Raw genomic sequence first — 17,986 nt, 5'->3', positions numbered from 1 at the left:
AGCCTTTGCGCAACTTCATGTTGTACACCAGTTACGCCCTTTCCTGGATTGGGAAGCCCTTTGAACTGTCACTCATGCCCTTGTTATCTCCCATATCTCCCATATGCACTCTACATGGGGCTACCCTTGAAGAATATCTGGAAGCTTCAGCTGGTCCAGAATGCGGCTGCATGGGCTGTTTTTGGTGCCCCTAGAAGGACACATATAACACCTCTGCTGCGCAAGCTGCACTGGGTGCCAGTTTGCTTCCGGGTCCAATCCAAGGTGTTGGTTATCACCTTTAAAGCCCTACATGGCATGGGGCCAGGCTACCTGAGGGACCGCCTCTTCCCCATTACATCAATCCGTCCCACTCAATCATGCAGAGAGGGCATGTTGCAGACCCCGTTGGTAAGAGAATTCCATCTGGCGGGGTCCAGGAGGCAGGCCTTCTCTGCAGTAGCTCCTGCCCTCTGGAACATCCTACCCCCAGAGATGAGGCTAGCCCCATTGCTCCTGGCCTTCCAGAGGAATTTGAACACCTGGCTCTGCTACCTGGCTTGGGGTGGGGAAGGGAATAGTCATGCCTGGGGATGGCTAGTGCCCTAAAATGCTCCTCCAATGCAAGGACTGAATTGGATCATAGCCATCCGGACTTTATTTTCATCTATACTTATTCGTTATTGTAATTGTATTTTATGTAGAGTATTTTTATATATTGTAATTATTTGTTTCATTGACCATTTTGTTGTAAACCACACATAGTCCCTCTGGTGGGAGGAAATGGGCAGTGACAAATTAGATAAACAAATAAATAAAATAATTCTTGTTGAGCCCTTAAAGTTGAATTACCTGTAAAAACTGTTTTTAGGTAGAAGAGACCACCTGATTCTTTCATTTTTAACATAGTAAGTGCACATGCCATCTTTTCAAATCTGCCTCAGGCAAGAATTTCTGACTTAACATGGCTCTCTTGCACGCTCAGCACAAGAACAAGAGCTGAATGAAAGCAATGTTTGGCACATGGTGTCTCTTGACCATTTTGGGTAACTTCACAGCAGAGATGAGTCCTATATAAAAGGCTTTTATTCTCTTATAGTAAGAAATTCTTAGTGGGCTTGAAGAAACTAGTCTTTTCACAGAATATACTGAAAGCCTTCCTGATTTTCCCACAGAAAGAACAAAATATAGCAAAGTAAGGAGAGTAAAAAATGGACTATTATACTAGATGACTTAAGAATCTCAACAGTATCAAGCCAAGAAAATGCAGCTCTTTGTAATTAGAGATTAGTTTTTTTTTTTAATTAAATTTTTACTCTGGGTTGTCAAATCAACATTTTCAACTAGGCATACTGTAATTTGACAAGTGCATTCACAGCCACAATGTTGTATTTTACTATGAATCAATATTTAATGCAGGGCCACAATTGGGGGGGGGGAAGTGGGGTGTGTGCCCTGGGCACTGCGCTGGGGGGGGGCACCAAAATGAGCACTGGGGGGTGCCAAAATGAGTGCTGGGGGGGCGCCGAAATGGGCATGGAATCCACGTTTGCCCTGGGTGACACATACCCTAGCTGCGGGCCTGTTTTAATGTCCTATTAAATCTGTGCTTTGCCAGTTTGGTCTAATAGTTAAGGCTCCAGGACAGAAACCAGAGACTGGGAGTTCTAGTCCCACTTTAGGCATGAAAGCCAGCTGGGTGACTTAGAGCCAGTCACTTTCTCTCAGCCTCCAACATCAGGCTTGGGCAACAAGCCAGTCAGTTAATTCCTGTCACAACCGATGGATCAACATTCGATTGATCTGAAAAAGTGGAAAAACGCTAGGAAGAAAAAAATTAAATCTGTGCTTTGCAAAGCAATCACATTTAAACAGTATATTAGCACAACATATATTTTCCAGAAATTATTTCCTCTAATTATAGAAGTATGCAGACATAGACAAGATTTTGCATGTTAGAGAAATTGTTTTTAGGCCACTCAGGATGCAATCCAGAGAATCCATATACAGTACTGACATTTAAATTTCGATATACAGGTGGAGAAGAGGCACTTGGGACCTATTTAGTTGCTCATTTGCACTGGTTTCTAATGCAAAGCCTCCAACTTTTCTTTTATTAAATAAGAATTGGTAATCCGACTTGTCCTACAGTACTTATGTTAAACAAGCAACAAATAGCCCAGTTGTACTAACATGGCTCAATAGCACCGACAAACTGTTTTCATTATGACTCACAATAAATGTATGTGTTCCCTAGAACTCACAATCAATACTATCAACTTTTTGGGTGGGGGATGCGGTGGCGCTGTGGGTTAAACCGCTGAGCTGCTGAGCTTGCCGATCGGAAGGACGGCGGTTCGAATCCGCGTGATGGGGTGAGCTCCCATTGCTAGTCCCAGCTCCTGCCAACCTAGCAGTGACAACATGCAAAATGTGAGTAGATTAATAGGTACCGCTTCGGCGGGCAGGTAACGGTGTTCCGTGTAGTCATGCCGGCCACATGACCACGGAAGTGTCTACGGACAAACGCCGGCTCTTTGACTTTGAAACGGAGATGAGCATCGCCCCCTAGAGTCAGACATGACTGGACTTAATGTCAAAGGAAACCTTTACCTTTACCTTTAAGGTGGACAGTTAGAATAACAGGAAGAATTCAGCAGGTAAAGCTTTTTTTTTTTTGTACATGCTGAGAAAAGCATCTTGGATTTCTTTTTATTCTTTTAATTGCCCCCAGAGTGATAATGCATGCTATCTAATAAGTATTTAATTCTACTACTACTACTTGTACTAATTGTCATACAGATTAGATATGTGGTTTTGGCAAGTACCATCATTTAAATTCTGTTTTACTTAATGATGTCAAAGTCAATAACCTACTAAACCTTAAAATCTAACAGTAAACTGATTTATATTAACATCTGTCACTCCAAAAAGAAAGTGGGCTGATTAAAATAATTTGCTTCCCATGAGACCCAAAATGGAAACTAATAGTTACTCTAATCTTACACCAAAAATATTTGGTAAGCCTTTCTGTTTAACTGAAAGGATCCTTTGTTTATACAAACTTCTACCTCCCTCCCAGATTTTCTTTAAAACAGTATCCCCATAAGCCTAACTTCCTGCAGATGGAAAGGAGTGCTTGCCAGATTAGCCTATTCTATCATCCTTTAATTTACTTTAATTTGCTATCGTACCTCTTTGTCCAACTTTCTTTTTAACAGGTCTGTTGACTTATGAAAAAGCACTAGCTGCCCTCTTTTGGTAAATACAATCATCTGATACAGTTCACTCTCCACTAAAACAAAAGTGTATCCTACAAATAACATGGTTATAAATTTGCAATGATGATAATTTATTTTAATCACATTTAAGGCCATGCATATAAGCACTTCATGGTGACCAATAGGATTATTTTATTGTAACCTTATAAAACCTCACTGAGATATTAGGTGAAATAATGAAATGACTAAATCAGTGTTTGTCAACCTTGGCAACTTTAAGATGTGTGGACTTCAACTCCCAGAATTTCGAGCATTTTCTGCCAAGGTTGAAAAACACTGGCCTAAATATATTCAAAAACTTCTAAGGATGAGTTTATATTTGACTTCTGTTTTTGTCAGTTCACATAAATCCCTTTGCTTCCCTAACCTAGTTCCTCCAGATTTTGGATTACAAACCCTATATCATCCAGGTAATGATGAAAGCTATAATGCAAATCAGCTGAGGGCACCAGATTAAGAAGCCTACACTATATCTCTCATACCTTCAGTTGTGTAAAGGTCATGAGTTGGTCTTGTGTGCAAAGCAAGATGAAGTAGATAAAAGTGTTGTTCTAAGATCTGGGACACTGAAGCTCAAGTCCCCCCTCAGCTATAGAAACTCACGAGATCCCTTTGGGCCATAATTCTCTCAGCCCAAGCTAATATAGTTTTTGTTGTGGGAAAAATAGAGGAGTACTTTGTATGTCACCTTGACCTTCTAGGTATAAATTAACAAACAAAACAAATCTAACAAAGAAAACTGTCAAAGAACTGAAGCTCTTTCCCTACAAAGAAAGGTTTGATGTTTCTATACATCTTTGTAATTAAAAAAGCAATAGATGTAGAGGTGGAGACCAGTAATTTTCCAGCCTTAACAACTTTCAGTTGTATGGACCAACTCCCAAACATCTCAGCGATAGCCATTGTGGTTGGGTCCAGACATCTGGATGTCACCAGCGCGTTAGAGGTTTACCAGAAAAGGATGATGAACTGAAAGAACCTGAAGAGCTAATGTTTTTTACCCTGTGGCTGGCTATGCACTGATATATGTATGTACAGAATGTATGTATTTCTTGGATCTGGATGCCACCAGATTCATAGTGGCTTACAGAGTAACATTTTAAAATATCAGTATAACATTGAGAGATTCTAGATTTTTAAAAAATATAGTTTAGCAAAACATTAACATCTTTAACCTTTAATGGCACTTCAAGAACCTGGTTCACCATAGAGATAATATTTAACCAATAAGGAATTACAAGTGGACATGTGGGGCAGATAATTTTAATCTGTTTGCTCTATAGGGAACCCAGGTAACTGTCAATTTCATTTGGACAAGGAAATGTTCTTAGCAAAGGGCTAAAAGAGATGCTCTTAATATCCAGATCACGTAACAACTCCTGGGAGAAACACAAGGTCCGAAGTATGACTCCCTGTGTGCATTGGGTCCCAGCTTATCTGGTCATCCATGTTCATCATGGAAGCCCTGAAATTCAGGGCTGTGCCAGTCCCCCAGTCCCCTGCCCCAGGCATGGGGGTTGAAGTCACCCACAGCAAAGGGCAAAGGGATCTGGGCCTGAGATCAAATCCAGGAACCTAAGCAAGGGATCCCATCAGGTAACAGAACACCTGGTAAACAAGTTTGTCTCTATTGCCCAATAACACTCCAGCACTCATACCCTGGAATCTTAGCAGCAGAGCCCCTTGCCAATTACAGGGAAGATGTCTTTATAGATCAACACTCCCATCCCTGGCTCTGGCATCAAAATTGCTGCAGGACTTGAAACCTGGAGGGGCAGATTTCTGAAAAGGGAACATCATCTCTCTCACCCAAGCTGGTTTCAGTAATACACACTAAGTCTCTCTATTCATTTAGTATCAAGTCAAGGATGAACAAGATCTTATTACAGGCAGACATGGTATTTACTATTAGCAGCCTGAGGCTATGGTCATTACTGATCTGGCACCAGGACTCTTTCAGAATCAGAAATAGGGACAGCATCAAATTATTACCTGCGTTTTCCCCAATGCACCCCTCTTGACCAATCCCGACTAGGTTTGGCTCACTCTCTCCATCCATGTGGAATTCAACCCCCCAGCTCATTTACCAATCCACCACCTCTTCTCAAGACTACCTACAATCCACCCACATACTTGGGAGGCCAGCAGTCTGTAGTATCCTCAGGCTGGCCTTTCCCTGTCAATGCCTCCCATAACACCTTCAACTCACCTTCAGGAGTAATCCCTCCTATTGACATCTAGGGGCAAAGCAATCCCTAGAGCTACTCTTACTGGTTCTAGGAAAATGCTTCCTCTAACTCCTTCCCCTGCTTAGCTTTCACTTCCACAGGTTCCCCATCTTTCACCTGGGGTGCCACCCATGCTTTACTGTGAACAGGCTCCTCCCCCTGGCATCCCCCGGCATCCTTCCTTGGATGCAGTTGTGATGCAGCTGCCCCAATGGAACATTAACATGTCTCAAAATCTCTTGGTCCATGCCACAGCAGACTGAGCCTTTCATGACAGGACCCATCCAATCAAACTCCACATGCGGCCTCCCATCCACCTTCTAAGCCCTGCCAATTCTCACGGCACTTCAGCAAACATTTATCAGTACTTTTCACAGGATCTCTAACGGTTCATCGAGGTAGAAAAGAGACCAGGAGCCTCTATTCCAGCTCTTCCCACCGTCTACCAACCAAGCTCTGTTGCCAATGCTCTTGATCTCCCTCTCAGAGAGCGTCTTGCTCCACTGAGCAGTAACTCCTCTAAAAATAAGCCAGCAATTCTCTATGAAAACCAAGGAAAGAGACTTTGGTGAGGGAAGGGACAGAGCTTTTGCTAGAATGATTGAATTCAGCCTGAAATTATGGAATTATGGAATCATTACCAATTTATATTTAAGATTTCAGAGCTGTTATGTTTTAAGATGCTTTTAAAACAAATTTAAAGTTGCTTTTTTTCTTCAGCACCTTCTTGCTGTCAAATTATTTTTGTTTGTGGGTGAGAATAATTTATCTGCTAGTCTGGCTTCTGGTTAATATTGTGGGTGATAAACTGAAAGAACTGGATAATGAGAGGCAACAACTGAAAAGACCATCCTTTGTGACTTTTATCTGTCCTTTGAGCCTGGCATCAGTAGCCTCCAGTGAGTGTGTGTGTGAATGTGTGTCTGTGTGTGTTTATAGACAATCTTCCTCTCTCAATGTCTGGTTTGTTAATTTTTTTTGTCGGGGGGGCAGTTTCTAAAAGCTCCTCCTGAAGCTTTTAATAATGTTCATCTTGTTGCTATTTTGACTAAATAACATCCTTTATTGTCATCCCATCTAAACTGCAGTGGGACTTAATTGCCAAGATTGATGAAAGATAAACACTCCTGGGATGCTGTGGAAATATTTAAGCATGCCTATAAAATGCTAATTCAAGGTTTTTATAGAAAGGGTTCCCATCAGACAACAACAACCTAAGCTATGAAGTCTTCTACTCCTTTCATATATTAGGATTTCTTTAATTAAGAAAATGACTTGTAATAATAAAGATTTTTTAATCTGTTCATGTGACAACAACCACCTGTTAAAATGTAGGCTTTCCTCCTTTCCTTTCTTTTTTGATAAATAGAGCAGCAGATAGGACTGTTGGATAGGACCACCTACACCACAAGAGATTATCTACTATTCTGGGGCCTTTTTAAAAAAAAATTAAATCACAAGGCTGTCTATCTGTTCTATGGCCCTGGAAAGCCAATCTTCAGATTATTTAGATAGTATAACTTCTGAGAACATTCTGCAAAACGATTCTTTTCAGACGTACTTGCAAAATGTTTTACAGAATTCTTTTTAGGAGTTGGCCCAAATTGGGAAATTTGCAAAGAACTTCAGAGGAACAAAAATAGTTTGTCCTTTTTTTCTTTTTAAATGAGAAGAAACTGCCACTGCATGAAATAAAAAAGAGGAAAATCACTCAGTTGCCTTTGTATTTATTTTTGCTTAGGGGAACCACACAAAGCAGTTGCTATAACACCTATTTAAAACATTTAATCAACAGTTTCCAAAGGGAGAGTTGTTAGTTGATAGTAACAAAAAAGAACAATCTTGTGGTTCCTTAAAAACTAACAAATACAGTGTGAAGATTCTGTGGACTGTTACACTACATGAAAGTTATGGTATAATGGATTAGTTTATTTTTTAGTTTTTAAAGAAAGCAAAGATGTAGAGCTGCTTCTTACTATGTTTTCTATCCTGCTTTCCCAGATTTTCTTTATCATCTCAGCTGCCTAGTTGTTGTTGTTTTCCTGGGCAGGTAACACACTTCCCTACAAAGAACTAGGCATCAGCCATAGAATTCCTTAGGGGCTTATGGGGTGCCCAGATCACCCGCCTGTAACTAAAGATGGTGTTGGAAGCTGATACTTTGTTCTTTAGTATGTTGGTTTATGATTTTAATTTTATTTTAATTAAAAGACTCAAGAATCTTACAATAAAGTCTGGCGGGGCAAAAAACCTGATGGGCAAAAAAAGTGGTACCCATGGGCAACACACTGGATATCCTTGCAACAGAGGAGGGGGAGTTGAGGATAACCATATAAAGATCCCACAGGGTAGCTGCATCAGAACTGGAAAGGGGGAAACCATTCTGGGGAATACGACCATAGCTTGGGCTAACCATCTAATTATTTCAGTAAAAATAAACCACTTATTTAATGGATGCTACCAATGATCGGTCTATCTCCAAATTAGCTTTGAAACTGAAAAAAAAAAATCGAATGTCTGCAGCGCGATCCTTTGCACGTTTATTCAAATCTTACTAAATCCAAAGAGACTTATTTCCAGCTAAGCACACAGAGCTGTCACCTCAATATCTACTTTCACAGTACCTTCACAGTACCAAAATGGTACTGTACCCCTACTTTCACAGTACCATTTTGTCCCCCAAAATAAAAATGTTCTGACAGAAGTACAGTGGGACATTTCACCTTCTGCTAAGTATTAATTGAAAACAATCCATATGTGTGTGTGTATGTGTGTGTGTATGCAGATAGAGAGATAGATACATGGATTTGCAAAATTTTAGTTTATGTTACAGAAGCTGCTAAGCATTCTAAAGGGTAAAACAGTCTTTATTTGCATTCTGTACAAACTATTAGGACCTAGAATCTTCTTGCAAAGCCATAGCAGCAGAGAACATTTGAAAAAAATGTGCTTGTTTAATGCATAATGCTATCTAATATAAATTCTGCCTAGAAGCTTAGAACTGTATAGCTATTTTCAATGTGCATTTAAAAATTTATATAAATTCTAATTCTATAATTAGTCACAACTGCTTTGGAAGTTAGTGTGCAGTTCAGTGGAAACTACAAACACTCCATGGTATTTGGTTTCTCACTGGTAACCATCCCTCCCCACTCCACCCTGGCCCTCAGGAATTAATTAAACTAATAGCCAAATAATGATTTACTTGGTAAGCATTGCTATCTTATGTCATAGTACTGGCAGACAATAAAAACTGAAATACTCTTTTCACTAACCTATATCATCTTAGGAAGGAAGGCTAATTGTGTTTTCTATCAAAGCTGGGAGATCAGCTTGCAGATTCCCTATTACTCAATTACTACTGAAATTGAGAATCAAGTCATATATTATGTAACAGACCTGTTTATTATTAGTAGTAGTATGTTTCATATGTGAACACCAACTGTGGATTAGAGATATGTATCTATAATCAACATCATTAGTGGACAATGGACAAGATTTCAAGCAACTGTTCCATGACATCTAGAGGAGGAGCTAGCTAACTCTGGCTGATTTCAACAAAATAAAGTAAAATAGGTAGGAAGCAGACCTAGTTTATTCTTGAATGGGAAACTGCTATAAAATCCCAAGGCTGTAGGCTAGGCTGAAGTCAGGAAAACATCCTGGAAGAAGCCAAGAGCAAGCCACTATTGCCCAGAAAATACATTGATGTGCTCATGTAGTCATCAGGAGTCAAGCTAAACTCAAAAGAGTTTTGTCTTTGCTTGCAAGAAGTTGGCATGCCTTCTCTGTTTACTATTTCATGAGGTCACCAGAAAGCTGTGATCTATTCAGCTGGATGAAAGATTATGATATCTTGCAGAGGCCATCCTCTCCAAGATTTAGGAATATGATTGGGGGCAGCCAAAAACTTAGCTTATATGCATGTCTTCAGTTTCTTATTTATTTATGTATTCATCTGGGATACTGTTGATATGGTGGTAGAACACCTGGCATTGTTTGGCAATCCAAGCAAGACATTGAGCAAGAAATGATATTGTGGGAAATGATAAACAATTATCTCCTACCAATGTAGGCAATCAAAGAATTAAATCCTAGAGATGTAAGCAATCAAATAAAGCACAATGTATCTTGCATTCCACTTCCATATCTTGACAATTCTATGAGCATGGAATTTTACAGTGTTTTGAGACAAGACAATCCAGGTCAATTTTTTATAAATCATGATTTTGTCTGCACTTGTTTTCCACCTCATGTTGATGATAGCCTTGCTACAGTCACTTCAGTGATGCTACTTCATTATATATACATGTAAAATGTTGTTCCCCTGTGATATATTTGATGAGAGAACCGTCCATGTCTTGCCCGCATTGTTGGTAAGGATTGCTCATCAATAAATGCTTCATATGGGGCAGTGTATAAGCCTGCATTATTTTAGGCTTAAAATAGACTGTTAGGAGAAGGGACTACAATGTGAAAAGTTACTCAAATTCTGTACCAGGTAACATATGCAAAACTCCATTCATGTAGAATTGCGGAAAATGTGAATTATACAAGCAATTCTAAGAAATTAGTTTTATAATTATAATGATTAGTTTGTTTCTTCCTTAAAGCAGAACTTTTAGCAAGGCGTGTAATTCCTGGAAATGATGCTTGCTTTTTTCATCACAGTTTGGCATTGCTCACCCGCAGGAACAACTACAGGCAGATAACATGGCACTTGCTGTACTGCACAGACCATCTGTTCCCATCTGCATTTCATTAGCACTCACACGTACCTATAACTGGCACGTCACTGAATGATAGGCAGTCTTTTTAACCATGAAGGAGACTATTAGTAAAGCTCTGGCTAAACCAAACACTTTTCAAAAAGTAGACTTCAGCTGTAGTTATGTTGTAGAACAATATGCAGTGACTATATTGTATATATTTTGAATGCAAACCCATATGAAAATTTAGGATTTAGAAGTACAGCCATTTTCTAACCAAAGCAGTTTTAGTTCATGTGGTGTCCAGTCTTTTCAGCAGTAGTCCAATGTACATTTTCCTGGTAGCAAGTCCCACTTGGATATAGTGGGACTTTTTTTTTTTAATCCCTTCAATCACGTCCAGTTCTCGGAGACTGCCTGGACAAGCCTCTGCAGTTTTCCTGGCAAGGTTTTTCAGAAGTGGTTGGCCATTGCCTGCCTCCTAGGGCTGAGAGGGAGGGACTGGCCCAAGGTCACCCAGCTGGCTTTGTGCCTAAGGCAGAACTAGAACTCACGGTCTCCCAGTTTCTAGCCTGATGCCTTAACCACTGCACCAAACTGGCTCCACAGTGGGACTTACCCCTGCTTAAATATGGATAAGCTTGCTCTGTTAATTCAGCTTTGCAGCTATAATTTAAAAGCATCTTACCTAGGCTCTTTTTTTTTTTTTGAAGTATCAGTAAGAACAACTTTCAGAAGTAGCATGCAAATATATATAAATATATGGAAAATTACATTCACATTCACCTTATGTAAAATCCAAAGCAGTACTATTATTATTCACCTGAAAATATGTACATTTAAACAGTTTGAAAAATTAACAACTGAGAAAGCAGCTCACAACCAAGATGTAAAATGCATATATAAGGAAAATATTGGAATATTAAAGCAAAATGTTTCTACTCAGTCATAACCCGTAAAGAGAGGAAATGTGAGATCAATGCCATTTATCATAGTGAGTCTGACTTCCTGAATAAACAATGCATTTAGAACCCCTTAAAAACCCCACTGTAAGTGGTTGTATTTGCCTTGCTGCATGATGTATTGTGTTAATGGAAACTATTCTGGCTTCAATTTGGTTAACACTGTAAATTGGTTAGAGTATAAAGAAGGGGGAAGTTAGAAATTAAACACCTATCTACTTTTTCTAAGCAACACCTTTTTTCTCTCTTTTATCATTTATAAATAACAAGAAAGAACAATACAGTGGAGACTTTAGTATTAGGCATTAAGCTCAAAAATCAAAACCTTTCTCATATCATAAATGAATTCAGTGCATCTTACAACTGTTTATCAGTGGCATACTTAACATTAATTGTACAGTTTAAGCAACCTTATGTTCATTAACATTTTAAAAATCGTATTTGACATTGATATAAACTTTTTCTCATCTTTAAAAAAAATGCATGTTGCACATTCAAATCAAGTGCTAGTACTGATGATGCACCTTTAAATGCTACAGAGGATCTTTTTATGTAATTCAACTGTTGTAAGAAACTCTTTTGTACTCTGCATATAGAAGCTGTTCATAATTATACGTATGAAAACATATGCCAATCCTTTTCTACCATCAGCATAAGACTGCAGTAAATATCTGTTCTTACAAAAGTAATAAACCTGTCACATTATACATAATGTCTGAATCAGCAGACAATACAATACGTAAGTGTGTGAATGTGTGTGTGTATGTGAATATATATATATATATATATATATATATATATATATATATATATATATATATATATATATATATATATATAATGTGCATGCTTGTCTCTACTGAAATTCTGCTGCCCAGCTGTGTCAGGTATTTTGCTGAGAATTAAATTGGACTCTGCTGCCTTTTAATAATATTTTAATGGCTCAAGCTGTGTATTTCTTGCTCCTTGTAGTGATTTTAAAGGTCTCTGCTTAGCAGTGGATGCTTTGTCTTACAAAACAAAGAGCTTGTATGCAATTTTTTCCAGCCCATTTTTTAGTCTTATATACATTCATTTCATTAAAAAACTGAAGCTTTAACTACTTCCCACATTTCAGAGTTCTTTATCCATTGAGGCTGGACATAAGGATAATGTTAAATACTCTGTCAGCTCTTGTGCTCCTGAAGTGGCCCTTCAGATAAGGTTGCATAGGTCTGGGCAGCCTCTGGTTGGCAGCAACACTCAGATTTTTCTGTATCTTTGCTGTGATGGTTGCCAGAATTTTGTAACCCAACTTTCACAACCTTACCCTCTGCAGATAGATAGTGGGCCATAGTCCATTTCATTTTATTGCATGGGAATCACCAATGGCCTCTATTAAGGAAAACTATCTCTGCACAGGTTGCCAGCTGCATCAGCTTTTTAGTGACACACTTGAGGCCACACTGCAAATGGCAGCATCGTCACATTAAACAAAAGTGACTGGGGGCAGACAAACATAAACTCACTCAATGCAATTAATATGATTACTTTTGATAATTTAACAGGTAAACGCACATACTTATGAGAATCCCCATACATTTCCACTCTATTGATTGCCAGATGAAATAACTTAGGAAGTATGTGGGCAAAATAATTTTAAAAAAAGAGTAAACTTCTCATACACATATACAACAACCATATATACACAAAGCCTGAGTTTGTATAACATGGTTACTGGATTAATCCATTTTTTGAGTTCAAGCAATAGACTGAAGCATAAAAATTAAAGCTGGGCTTACAAAGCCCTCCAAAACACAAACCAAATCTAACCAAGGTTAGAAATACACCAAAGTTAACAAGTGCAAATACAAGCATTAGGATTTTAAATGACCTGGTTAAGTTTTTCATGCAAACCCAGCACAACCATATACCCAACCTATCCCATATATTATGTATACAGTCTTATACATACAAGGAATCCCAAGACCATGAGTTCTAATCCTGCCTTAGGCACAGGAACCAGCTAGGTGACCTTGGACCAGTCACTCTTTCTCAGCCCTAGGAAGAAGGAGGCAATGGCAAACCACTTTTGAAATCTTGCCAAGGAAACTGCAGGGAATAGTCCAGGCAGTTGCCAGAAATCAACACTGACTCAAAGGCATGCACACACACACACACACTCATTTCTAGCACCCAGGGAGAAGAAACCTGCAAATAATAAATAGCTATTTTACAGTATGTGTCTAGTACTGTCTGTGATATCTGTATGTACAAGTAGAAACTGCCAAGTCCATCCAAGAACTGGGGTTTCTCCTATGTTGGTGTCAGATGCAAGCAACACATTTACCAGACTTCTAGCCCTTTAGGACTGAAGATCAATTGATTAGCTGGACAACTATGAATCTCTTGAGAGTTATAAAACAAATGCAAAAATAATGTGAAATGTTTCTATGTGTATATACACAAAAGGCAATCCCCAACATTAATCCCACTCATCCGACAATTTAAACCAGGAATCAGAAACTCGTCGCTCTCCAGATGTTGGAGTAAAACTCCCATGATTCCTCATCATAAACCAAACTGCCTTGAGCTAATGAAAGTTAATGTTCAACAATATGCCAAAATACCTCTGTTGCCCATCATTACATTTCAGACAGAAAAACCAAGAATAGACCAGGTAGCACCTGGAGAGGTTCTTAAAATGATTGTTTTTTTCTTTTAAGTGTCCTTTTGAAAAATATTGTAAAATGTTATATTGTCAGCTACTTTGACAATCCCTAACAGAATGGCATGAAATAAATGTTTTAACAAACAAAAATAGGCCCCAAATGACCATACAGAGAATGGTAGATAATTAGGGTAGCAGCAAACAGCACTCTCTCTTCTTGCTTCCTGTTTTTATTAAAGATTATACTCAAGGGGCAGTTAGTTAGGAATGTATATAGATGGTTTGTACAGATATGCATAATTACAGATCTAGGTACTTATTTTCAAAAAACATTTGGTTCTTTAAATGTACCCCTTTTTCCCATTAAGCTAAACTGTGCTGCTGCTTTTACTGATAAAGCAGGGGGGAAACCCTAATTTATCTCTCACTTAGTGAATGCAAAGGATTCATTTTGTCTTTGTTTCACAAAGGTAGATATGGAACCCTAAGCTCCCTGCTGGAAGAGGGTTTTATAATAGAAAATCAAAGTGCAAAAAATATAGTACCCCCTTTATGCCCCTTCCCTCCCAACAGTTGGTGAATGATCATTTTCTACCCAACATTAAAATCTGAATGAATTTAAGGGGCAAACTTAATTTAAAAAAAAATTAAGTCCCAAAACAAAAAAGAAAGCTGTTGCAACTAGTTCTTTCAGGATCAGGTAAAATGAATGAGTAATACAACATGGGTCAATGCATAATACAAGGAAGGTGGCAAGTCTCTGACGCTGATAGCTGTGGAACAGTGACAAGAAGCTGGGCTTAAGTAGAACGCTAAATTGCACAGTACAGTATTTTGAAAACCTAAATAAACTGGATACATGACTTATTACAGTCCCCAAACAGCTTAATTTTGCATAACTTGTACAAGACTTGATCAAGGGATTACTTAAGGAAGACTTCTCCAATCCTAGCTCTCCAGAGACTTCAACTCTTGCAGAATTTCCTGATTCGGTGACTCTGTAATTCTAATTCCTGCTTCACAAAGCTATTTTGATTGAAGTTTTGGGAATTCAGTTCCCAACACATCCTGAGAATGCCAGGCTGGAGAAGGACGACCTTAAGTCTAGCTGACCTTGGCAGATTTGCTGAAGTTAAAGTTTCACATTGGTAAACTATTTCTGACTCTTTTCTGCCCAGTGTACCTAGCACCAAACAAAGTTTTCTTTATGACTGTGTCTCATATCAGCTATCTATTAATGGAACTGCCAGGTTTTCTATTAATGTACTTCATCGTCAATCTTTTTCTATCTTTTTTGTAGAGTATGAAAGGAGTATGAAAGGAGGTAAGAAAGCATCAGGGAAGGATTCTTGGAGCTGTTGTTTTCAGGAGGCCTTATGTCTCATTTTAAAAAAGAAGAAAAGTGTATCTCCTGCAGTTGCATCAGAGCTGCTGGATGTAAAAATGCAGGCAAGAGCTGCTATGTTTCCCCTCCATCCTGTTGCTAAATCTTTGATTACCACCATTTCAAGAACTAATTGGGGACATTTGCTGATCTCTCCCATTTGGTGATTGGACCAAGTATCGACTGATTATGGATTTGAGCCCTAATATCTTCAGGCTCCTGGTTAAGTTCTGTAACTTGAATAATTTAATGAATGAGTAATTAAATTAATTTCCATGCATTCTTCATGCCTAAACACAGAGAACCCTTTGTATGAAATTAGGAAACCTGGACAAGCATGGAAAAGAAAATTACTATTGTGTGCATGCAAAATGTATGTTGAATGAATGGGAATCAGGAGCATATGCCGTCTGCATGTTTTACAATGAGTCTTTCCCACACTCAGGCTGCATCCACCCTGCTCAAATACAGTAACTGAAAAAGAGAAAGATGATAAGTCAAACATTTCAGAAGGAGCAGACAGGTGGATGGGAGGAGCTAAAGACATTGAAGGAAGAATGTTCAGTCTGACAAACGCTTCAAAACTCAGTAACAGCAGCAGCTTGACATGATATCCTCCCTCAATCTGTTCTCCATTTGACTAAAAATTTAATGCAATTAAAATATACACACCTCAGAAGAAGGCCATCAAATAAATCAATGCTTGCCTAACATGCACGTTATCTGTTCTACTGTATATCTATATCTATTTAAAGAGAGAGAGAGAGTAATAATTAAATCAGTGTTTCTCAGCCTTGGCAACTTTAAACTTTAAACTGTATGAACTTCAGCTCCCAGAATCCCCCAGCCAGCATGGGGAATTCTGGGAGTTGAAGTCCATACAGCTTAAAGTTGCCAAGGTTGAGAAACACTGAATTAAATACACATACAGTATATATATAATAAACATTTGCAGTTACACAAAGCTTTTATTCTGTACAATCTTTAGTTTGGGCACATCCACAAACTGTTTCTGTCATCTCCTTCACTTGACTTCATGTCAAGGTAACCCTAAACATGGTGCACTTCTAATATTAGCCTTTGATCATGCTGCTTTACTAGAGCGACCCCAATCCTGAACGCATTAATTAAACACTTTTACTGCTTGAGCTCCATTAAAATGGAGGGGGGAAAAGGCTATGAAAGAAAAACAAACGAATCACTAGTTGAGTTGCTTGCTCAGAATATCAAGATGGTCATAACTCTTAAAGGCTCACGGTGGCTGCTTTTTCAGCTGGATCATTAGTGAAATAAAGTAGTTTCCACTCACCTTATTGTTTTTGAAACTGGTTATTTAGAGACTTTCTTGCTGGATTTGTATGCATGGGGAGAAGATTTGTATGTATCCTGGCTTAATAATGTGATGTCTGATCGTCTGAGTTACTCTCCCAGGAGGTGGAACATTATTGTCCCAGGTACCCAAACAAAAGTACAAATTCACATATTCCATAGACACCAGTGTCTTTAGGAAATCTGCAAGGTTGAACTCCACTAAGAATCAGTGATCAAACTTAAACCAATCTCCTGACGCCGGCACTGCTGCAGTGCAGGTCACTTTCAGTCTGCTAGATCCTCTTCCTGCTGCAACGCTTGCGTTGGTTTTATAGAGTAGACCCCCCCGCCCCCCACCCACATATACATTTCCTTTTTCAGCCAGATTTGTTTTACTGGACACTTCGAGATGTACATTGCAACGGGTGAGTGTAGGGCTTCATTTCATACAACTTCCATTGCCACTTCCCCAATCAAGCCCCTTGGACTACAATTCCCATTCACCCCAGCCCTTTGGCAATGTTGGCTGGGGACTGTGGGAGCTGTAATCCAACAGATTTAGAAGGAACCAGTCTGGGGAAAGCTGTAAACGCGGACATTTAGATCGCATTAATGTTCTTAACAAACGTCAAGCACCCCCAATGCGTTCTCTCCCACCACCCCTCCAGCGCTTTGCTACAGGACGGCAAGTGTGGTGTGTGTGTGTGTGTCGACACTGCAAGGCGCCTTCTGGGGTGCTGTTATCAACTTCCAGAGGTTTTATCCCCAATAAGAAGGAAAGCGGGGCACGCCAACCCAACAATCTCACCTGTCTCTCCAGTCCTCAGGAGGCAGTCCGGGCACGTGGAAATCTTTCCCCGAGACGAAACCGGTCCCAAATGATCCTGCACCACCTCGCCTGGCAGGATAAAAGTTTCCGCGTCTCCAGCAAAGCACCGCAGCCCAGCTTGCGGGACTTGCTGGGATGAAGCTTTCCTCTCCTTAAGCCTCAAGCACCTCGGCTTGCCTTCGCTTTGGGCCTCCCGCTTCTCCAGATGGATTCGGAGCGGCGGTCCACCTCCCTCCCTTTCAGGAGCAATCGCTTCTACGAATCCGTTGCTCCGAAGCCAACCTCTCCTCTCTTTCTCTTCCAGCCTCCCTCGCCTCTCTCTCTACAGTACTGTGGGAGGCGGGCTTGGAAATTAGTGTCAATGCACGAAACAAGCACGTTTCGTTCTTTTTTTTCTTTTTTTCTTTTTCTTTTTGTCCTCAATCTTTCTGGAGACGTCTGTTCTTCTCCTTTCTTCTCCTCAGGAAAAATATCTTAGATCCTTTACATTGCTGACATTCAAATTTGTCTTCCTCCTTTTTTTCCTTTCTTTTGAAGGAGTTTCTTTTGAAAGAACCCACTACAAAAAGAAAAAATCCTCCCTCTTAATAGTAACTCAGATGGAGCCCTGTGCTTAAAAACAAAGAAGGAAATGCTGAAAATGTTGGGGGTTG

The 17,986-nt window shown here is 39.4% G+C and overlaps 1 protein-coding gene across 1 annotated transcript in view; it reads right to left on the bottom strand.

Annotated features, from left to right (window-relative positions):
- Positions 1 to 17,597, bottom strand: part of SPATA13 (spermatogenesis associated 13) — a 91,077-nt gene extending 73,480 nt beyond the window's left edge. Inside the window, exon 1 of the mRNA XM_063305760.1 lies at positions 17,313 to 17,597. The gene's annotated coding sequence lies outside the window, so the exon portion shown is untranslated. The remainder of the gene's footprint in view (positions 1 to 17,312) is intronic.
- Positions 17,598 to 17,986: the final 389 nt, after the last annotated feature.

Source organism: Candoia aspera, chromosome 5 (assembly GCF_035149785.1).
Source record: "Candoia aspera isolate rCanAsp1 chromosome 5, rCanAsp1.hap2, whole genome shotgun sequence".
Taxonomy (NCBI): domain Eukaryota; kingdom Metazoa; phylum Chordata; class Lepidosauria; order Squamata; family Boidae; genus Candoia; species Candoia aspera.
Note: the sequence above shows the minus strand (reverse complement) of the source record. Positions and strands in the feature narration are given on the sequence as shown.